The sequence below is a fragment of the Crotalus tigris genome, unplaced genomic scaffold, assembly GCF_016545835.1.
Source record: "Crotalus tigris isolate CLP2741 ecotype Arizona unplaced genomic scaffold, ASM1654583v1 scf7180000021533.416912, whole genome shotgun sequence".
In the NCBI taxonomy this organism is placed as follows: Eukaryota; Metazoa; Chordata; class Lepidosauria; order Squamata; family Viperidae; genus Crotalus; species Crotalus tigris.
This window is the reverse complement of record NW_024098554.1, coordinates 405752-414282: the sequence shown is the minus strand read 5'-3', so window position 1 is coordinate 414282 and position 8531 is coordinate 405752. Positions and strand designations below refer to the sequence as shown.

The 8531-nt window shown below is 38.7% G+C and overlaps 1 long non-coding RNA gene across 1 annotated transcript; it reads right to left on the bottom strand.

Annotated features, from left to right (window-relative positions):
- Window positions 1-1329: 1329 nt before the first annotated feature.
- On the bottom strand, window positions 1330-8062 carry LOC120296793. The gene is made up of 3 exons (XR_005553584.1): window positions 8020-8062; window positions 2034-2147; window positions 1330-1447 (listed from the first exon to the last, which is right to left on the bottom strand). It is a non-coding gene; the product is annotated as an uncharacterized LOC120296793 (long non-coding RNA).
- Window positions 8063-8531: the final 469 nt, after the last annotated feature.

The following is an 8531-nucleotide window of genomic DNA, read 5'->3' as shown; positions in this document are numbered from 1 at the left end:
GGTAGTCCTCAACCTATGACCAGTTGGGGGTCACGGCATTAAAAAGGTTGAAAACCACTGGCTTAGGATCATCCAGTGCAGATTAAAGAGCCCTTGCAAACCAACATGGTAAAAGAGGAAGTAAAGAAGAATAGAAAAAGAGATGCAAGATATTCAATCTGGCTTTTAAAATAATCCAAGGAACGTGAAATATTGATACACCTGGATAATTGAGAAAGCCAAAGAATACCAGCAAGAAGTCAATATCTGCTTTCTTGATTATAGAAAGTCCTTGATTATGTCTATCACATTGTTATAGAATGTCCTTAGAAAAAATGGGATTTCCTGAGCATTTCATTGACCTCATGAGAAACTTACCACATATATACTGTAGATCAGGAAGTCTCTTCTCTAGACAGAATATGGTGAAACAGATGGGTTCCAGGTTGGCAAAGGAATGAGACAAAACTGTATACTCCCTTCTTATTTAGATATTGAGGTAGGTGTCCATTGGCCTATGAGTACCCCTTGATTATTGCAAACTCTAAAATAACTGATTCAAATGTAAACTTACTAGTATAACCTTTACCATTGTATATATGAAGTCTTGATTCAGAAACCGGATTAGAATTGCTTTTTGCAATTGACTAATGGCAAATTTGTCAATGCCAATGGTGTTCAAGTGGTGCTCCAGTTGTTTTGGGATTGCACCCAAGGTGCCTATGACTATTGGTACTACCCTTGCTTGCTTTTCCCACAGTCTTTCTATTTCTATTTGTAGGTCTTTGTATTTTGTTATCTTCTCCAGCTCTTTCTCTTCTATTCTGCTGTCTCCAGGCACTGCCACATCCACTATCCAGACTTTTTTGTCTTTCTTATCGACAGTTGTTAAGTCTGGGGTGTTATGTTGCAGGTGCTTGTCTGTTTGAATTCTGAAGTCCCAGAGCAATTTAATTTTATCATTTTCTATGACTTTCTCTATTTTATGATTCCACCAGTTTTTGCTTACAGGCAAATGATATTTTTTGCAGATCTTCCAATGCACCATTGTTGCTACTGTGTCATGCCGCTGCTTGTAATCAGTCTGTGCAATCTTCTTGCAACAGCTTACCAAGTGGTCCACTGTTTCTTCAGCTTCTTTGCATAGGCGGCACTTACTGTCTGTTGCTGGTGCATGTGGGGCCCGGCGGGTGCCTTACCTCCCTTGGGCTGGGCCAGCTGGTGGCCCAGCCAGTGGTCGGCCTGTGCCGTCTCTGCTGCTTGCCAGCTACGCCTCGGCTGGCACAGGGGGCGGCACCACACATGTGCGGCGCTCCCGGGCAGGGAAAGTCTTCGACTTGCAACCGGTTGGGTAGTCCTCAACTTACGACCAGTTGGGTAGTCCTCAACTTATGAGCGGTTGGGGGTCACGGCATTAAAAAGGTTGAAAACCACTGGCTCAGGATCATCTAGTGCAGATTAAAGAGCCCTTGCCAACCAACATGGTAAAAGAGGAAGTAAAGAAGAAGAGAAAAAGAGATGCAAGATATTCAATCTGGCTTTTAAAATAATCCAAGGAACGTAAAATATTGATACACCTGGATAATTGAGAAAACCAAAGACCACCAGCAAGAAGTCAATATCTGCTTTCTTGATTATAGAAAGTCCTTGATTATGTCTATCACATTGTTATAGATGTCCTTAGAAAAAATGGGATTCCCTGAGCATTTCATTGACCTCATGAGAAACTTACCACATATATACTGTAGATCAGGAAGTCTCTTCTCTAGACAGAATATGGTGAAACAAATGGGTTCCAGGTTGGCAAAGGAATGAGACAAAACTGTATACTCCCTTCTTATTTAGATATTGAGGTAGGTGTCCATTGGCCTATGAGTACCCCTTGATTATTGCAAACTCTAAAATAACTGATTCAAATGTAAACTTACTAGTATAACCTTTACCATTGTATATATGAAGTCTTGATTCAGAAACCGGATTAGAATTGACAATGGGGTTCCAACCCTTAATGTATTTAATTTTGTACTAAAGTATATTAACTAGGTTAAACTTACAATATTCATGAATGTTTCAGGGTTCACTTCTTTCTTTGTTCTTGACAATTGTTTGGAATCATTGAACTCCAGAACCAAAAGAGACATCATGAGAAACAAAAACATCTTCAGTATCTGTAAAATAGCAATGTAACCTATAGCATTATTGTGTTTTTGCCAGACATTTTTAAGCAACTAAATTACAAATTGAAGCCAATATGTTTTTGATGTTGACAACATTGTTATAATAAGAATGAGTACCTTATATTACTATGCAGCCTTGAGGGATTGAATCAGTTGCCACATTTGTTGTTTCACACAAATTTAAACTTTTCTGCTTAGGCAAACATTACACAAGAATATTTAGTTCATTTGTTCATTTAATCGTTTAATCCACATAATCTTGAAATCATTTTCACTTTGATAAGATAATGTTATGATAACAAGAGGCATTATTGTATTCAGTAAAAATATGCAATTATCTTCACAATCTCATAAATATATCAGAAGCAATTTCTTTAAAAAAATAATACTTGAAAACAATGCAATCGTTATTTTGAAGCATATATCGAAAGAAAAGGACATTTGTAATTAGATGACAACAAGATTGAATAAAAGGTTATAAAAAGGCAAAAGCTAAACAGAAGGGTGTCTATTGTAAAGGAACCGTGAATCATGAAACTTGATGAACAGGCAATTCTGATTACAGTAATACTCAAGAGTTTGGAGGGAGGAGAATTTTTGTGTAAACAATGTGTACTATTTTCTGAGCCCTTATAAATGAAACAAATATTCTGGAGGGGAAGAACATCTTGCAAACACATATTCCTCTTTACTGCTTAGGATTGAAGAACATCTGAATGATATTAAATGATATTATTATGTGCTCAGCATATAAGGGACTTTGACCTACAAGGGAAACCCTTCATGCCTGTATGAAAAAAAAAATAAAACTAGCTTAAAACACACATCATTAATATGACTTAAAAAAAAGATTGAAAGAAATTCTTACCACTCACTCCAAGGCTCTGCTGTATATGAGGTGTTCCAGATAATAAAGGGTGGAGTTATTTGTAGGTATTGTGTCTTGAAGGATATTGAAACTAACATCTTGGGATTTGCTGTTGCACCACAGTAACATTCCAGGCTCTTCCAATTACTATAATATTTATTTGTTTAGAGCAGGGATTCCCAACCAGGGGTGTGAGACGATATTCCAGAGGGTGTGAAAACTTGGGTTTTCAAAATTATTATCTCAAAAATTGAGATTCTCACCCAAAAATATCAGTGAAATAATATGAAAAAGTTTCTGATGACTATGAGATTAAGACTGATCTGTATAAAGAATGCAATGTACTGAACAAATCCATTATGGGCCTATGCAAGCATTGCTGGATATTCTATCTTTTACTTTGCAAGACAGATAGAGAGTTATTACAACATAACACTAGTGCTTTTAATAGATGTGTTTAATTTCAGACTACCTCTAATATTTCATTTGTTTTTTGATGCCTATCATCAAAGTTGTCTGGGATGTAGCATAAGTGACAAATTATAGTAAGGCCATATTTCTCTATTATTTGAGCCTGGAGGAACTGACAGACTCAATATGGATTCTTAAAGCCTAGCTAAAAAAGAAATGTGTGTGCCTCCTTTGGAAATTCATCCTGCAGGATTTCCTTGTAGTTGTGACATTAAAGGCAAGGATAAAGAGTTGCAAGACTTTCCTTTGGGACCTTGGCTGTTACCAGGGTAAGTGCCTCTCCCTGAAGTAGGAATGCGGTTAGTTTTTCTTAAAAATGCATTTCTTCTTACTGACCTTCTTTCATCATTTCCTCCTTTCTTGGGACATTTTGGAGGTCACTCTAGCCTTGCCTAGTGAATGTTCAACTATGCAACTGCTTTTTCCTTTTTTTTCCCCTTCCTTCCGGCTGTTAGGAGAGAAGAACAAAGTCAGAACTTAATTTAGTTGTCTTTGAAATCTAGAGTGGATGTCTTTGAACCCTAGACTGGATCATGAATCAGGATGGTAATATGAGTGAGGGATTGAAGGATCCATATGGCATGGATTCTCTGAGTAACTATAGGGATCAATAAAGCCCTTAATAACAAAGATAAGTGCTGTTCAGAATAAGAATTGTTGTCTTAGAAAATCTGTTTAATACTGAAAACATAGGAAGATAAATTTCAAGCATATGGTGCTGGATAACCTGGAAAATTCTGGTTCTCTTCCAAAAGTCAGCTTTTTCTAATCTAGATCAATTACCAGTCTAAAATTTCCTATTTACTATTTAGATATATCGATTTCCAAATACATGTTTGTCAAAGTATTGATTTAACAGCTAACCAGCTTATGTAATGTAAGATGTAATGTAATGATGGGAATGACTCAGCAGGGTCTGTGTCTCTTTAAGAACTTTTGTATAAAGGGAAGGCTCTGCTGATGTGTTCTCTCTCTTCCGTTTCCTGCTGTAATTGTGGTTTGTTGGATTATGCTGTATTAGCATGTGTATGTATATTGTTCCTGGTATATGATGTTGTAGGTAATGTAAGTTAAACCACCATTTAATACAAACCACTGTTTACTATGTTCACTCCTGGGTTATCTCAGCGCAATAAGACTGTGCATGTTCTGAAAGGTTATGGGCCCAGAAAGAGGAGAAACTCAGTGAGAGCTTGATCCAGAGCCAAAGGAGTTAAGGTTTGTGGTTTGTAGTGGTTTGTGGTGGTAGCAGGCAACATGGACTCCAACCGCATAATGTGAGGAGGTTTCGTAATTTCTCATCTGAATGAGACAAACTACTTCTCCTGGTGTCTGAAAATGGAGATGTACCTGTGAAAGGAGGAGTTGTGGATGATAGTTACAGATTCACCTGCAGCCCTGGATGATGGGGACTGGAGAAAGAACGAGAAAGCATCGGCTAGCATAATCCTGAGTTTGGAAGATAGCCAGCTGATACATAAGGGGTCTTCAGTCTGCTAAAGAGTGCTAGGAAACTTTGCACAGTGTGTACATGAGAGAGACTGTGAGCAGCAAAGTAATGCTGACAAGAAAGCTATATAAGGCCAACTGAAACTGGGAGAGAGCATGTCTACACATTTGCAATCCATGAGAAAGACATTCCTAGAGTTAGAAGAAAGAGGAATGACTTTTATTGAGGCACATAAGGTGTATGTGGTCGCATTTTATTGGATACTTCATGGGATGTCCTAGTGACCAGTTTAGAGTCCATGCAAGACAGGGACTTAACCGTGAGTTATTCGACTGGCTGGTTGCTGGAAGAGGAACAGAAACGGCAGAGAGGGAGTGACGACAATACACAGACCAGGCCTAGAACTACAACATCAGCAGTATAGTTGTGCACAAACATTTAGAAACACTCCCATGCATGATAATTGCATATATACATGCAAGTTTTAGAGTGCTGCAAAGGATGCCAGAACTAGTTGAGGAATTTAACATTAAACAATGCAACACTTATTTAGATTGTGCTATTTGTAAGGAGTCAAAGTCCAGAGTGTATCCTGTAAGTAAGAAAAGCTCAAGACAGAGTTTTGCAGTTAATGCACGCTGATTTAATTGGTCCGATGGTGCCCTCTCTAGGAGGAGTTAGGTACGTACTAGTTGTTGTGATTCCATGCCAGCTTGTGATCTTGGTAGCTGAGTCTGGGGAATCAGAGGAGGAGGAGGAGGGGTCTGGAGAGCCATCAGAGTCAGAGGGAAGCTCTGATGAGCTGCAGAACTTACAGACTGATGAAGAGGCTGGTGCTTCCACTCGTGATCGAGCTGAGAGCCAGCTGTGCTGGGAAGATGAGTCGGATTCAGAAGAAGCACACCTGGAAGACCTCAGAGACACTCATAAATGTAGGCAGGTCACACAAGTAAGACGGAGGAAGGCAATGGGGCAACTCCAGGGGAGGAGGAGGAAGCAGTGAGAAGCCACGCCTTGGGAGCTGCATAACAAAAAAGGAATGTGTCGGCTGGTTGCTGGAGGCAATCGTTTGCAAAGAACTTCAGAGTAAAGAGATCATGGTCTGTTTATTTTGTCTGTGAGTTATTTCCTGTTTGACTCGTGCTCCGTTTTTGCTTTTGGACAAGGTCTCCATTGGAAAAGTGTTCTGTTGCTTTGGTTTTCTGGGACAATTATCAGGTCTGTAACTCAAATAAAAAGGGTTTATTTTCCAGTCTACTGTTCAAAGAGGGGTTGTCTTTGTGAAGTAACAAGGACATAGATCAGGCTGGGACAGAACACTAGTCTTAGTAGATGACTACACCAGATATGAGTTTTGCTATCAATTAAAGAGCAGAACAGAAGTTCTACAACAGTTCAGGCAATGGGTGAACTTTGTAGAGTGAAGATATGGCCATAAAGTATGCCAGCTATAAACAGACAGGGGAACAGAGTTCATTTCCAAAAGTAGCTGAGGACCTTAGACATAAGGCATAGACTTATGAATCCGTACTTGCCAGCAGAAAATGGAGTTGCTGAACGGAGGAATGGCGTATTGAAAACCATGAAAGTCTCACTGCTGGTAGATGCAGGAATGAGTAAAACATACTGGGGGGAAGCCATGTAAACAGCCAACTATTTAGTAAACAGAGTATGGAGTGTTGCTATAAATGAAACTCCATATTACCTGTTATATGGAAGGAAACTTTCATTGGCTCACCTAAGGACATTTGGCATTTATGCCTGGGTGCATATTCCAAAAAGTATCAGAAGGCAAGGAAAGAAAAAGGCCAGGAAACTTAGGTTTGTTGGATATGAGCCAGGTTCCAAAGAGTATAGATTCACAGATGGAACAAAGAAGGCTGTGATTTCAAAGTCTGCTAGTTTTGCAGAACAAAATAATTGGGACAGGATGCATGCAAACACCAAGGTGTTCATGCCAATATGTAGCGCTAGTTCTCAGAAAAAAGAGGCTACCCAAAGCCCAATGAAGAAAGAACAGGTTAGCAGGTCAGAAATAGTAGAAATAGAAGAGGATAGACCTGAGGTAAAGAGAGAAGTCACAGATACACAGGAACAGATGATACCAAGGAGGTCTGAACATAGCAATAAAGGGGTACCTCCCGATCGGTTCTCAGCAAGTGGGGTTACAGTGTATAGTGTAAGGTATGAATCCCGTAATTACCAAGAAATGATGTCATTGCCTAAAGTAGAACAGGATAAAATAGAAGGAGGCTATGGATAGAGAAATGGAGTCAATGAATGTGCATCAGGTGTTTACCTCTATGAGATTATCAGAAGGACAAAAGGCCATCAGGTGTAAATGGGTATATAAAAAGAAGGTTTTACACAATAATGAACTGCAGTATAAGGGAGTTAGTTGCGCAAAGATTAACACAGAGAAAAAATGTCCAGTTAATAAGAGATGTATGTATTGATGTAAAAGAAGCTGTGCCAATATTTGAGGACAATGTTGCATGTATAAAGATGGCAATGGGAGAACGTATTGGAAGTATAAGCAAACATATAGATATAAAATATTGTAATGTCAGGGAGGCTGTAAAGGATAACTAATAAAGTTACAGCATTGTTCCATTAACAACAATATAGCCAATATGTTGACAAAGACTTTAAATGCAGGCAAGCATCAAGAGTATATAAAAGCATTTGGGATAACAGCTGTTTAGCTTTAAATGGGAGGAGTGTCAAAATATTGATTTAATAGCTAACCAGCTTATGTAATGTAAGATGTACGATTTAATGTAATGATGGGAATGACTCAGCAAGGTCTATGTCTCTTTAAGAGCATTTGTATAAAGGAAAGGCTCTGCTGATGTGTTCTCTTTCTCTTCCATTTCCTGCTGTAATTGTGCTTTGTTGGATCCTGCTGTATTAGCACGTGTATTTATATTGTTCCTGGTGTATGATATTGTAGGTAGTGTAAGATAAACCACCATTTAATACAAACTACTGTTTACTGTGTTTACTCCTGGGTTATCTCAGTGCAATAAGACTGTGCACGCTCTGACAATGTTTGTTTATTTCTCTGTTATTACCTCCATTGGAAGGCCTCCAGATCTTTTCTCCACTTTCTTTCCTGCAATGGTGGTTTCCGTGCTGCCATATTCTTTCTCCACACAAACCAGCCCTCTTGGGGGGAAAGGCAGTGGCAGCACACAAGCTGGTCCTATGGAAAAGACAATGGCAATGCCATGCAAAAACAGCATTGTGTAAGAGAATAGAGCAGCACCACACAGGCCAGCACTGAGGGGGTAAACATATATTTACTGTACATATATTTACATATATTTACTGTACTGTACATATATTTACATATATTTACTGTACATATATTTACATATATTTACTGTACATATATTTACATATATTTACTGTACTGATTTATCATTTGCCCTGGGTTTATACTCTCAATTAATTGAGTATAAACCCAGGGCAAATAATAAATCAGTACAGTAAATATAAATTGGCTGATCCCAGGGAAACTGGAATGTATGGTAGAGGGAGTAATTGAGAGTATAAACCCAGGGCAAATGATAAATCAGTACAA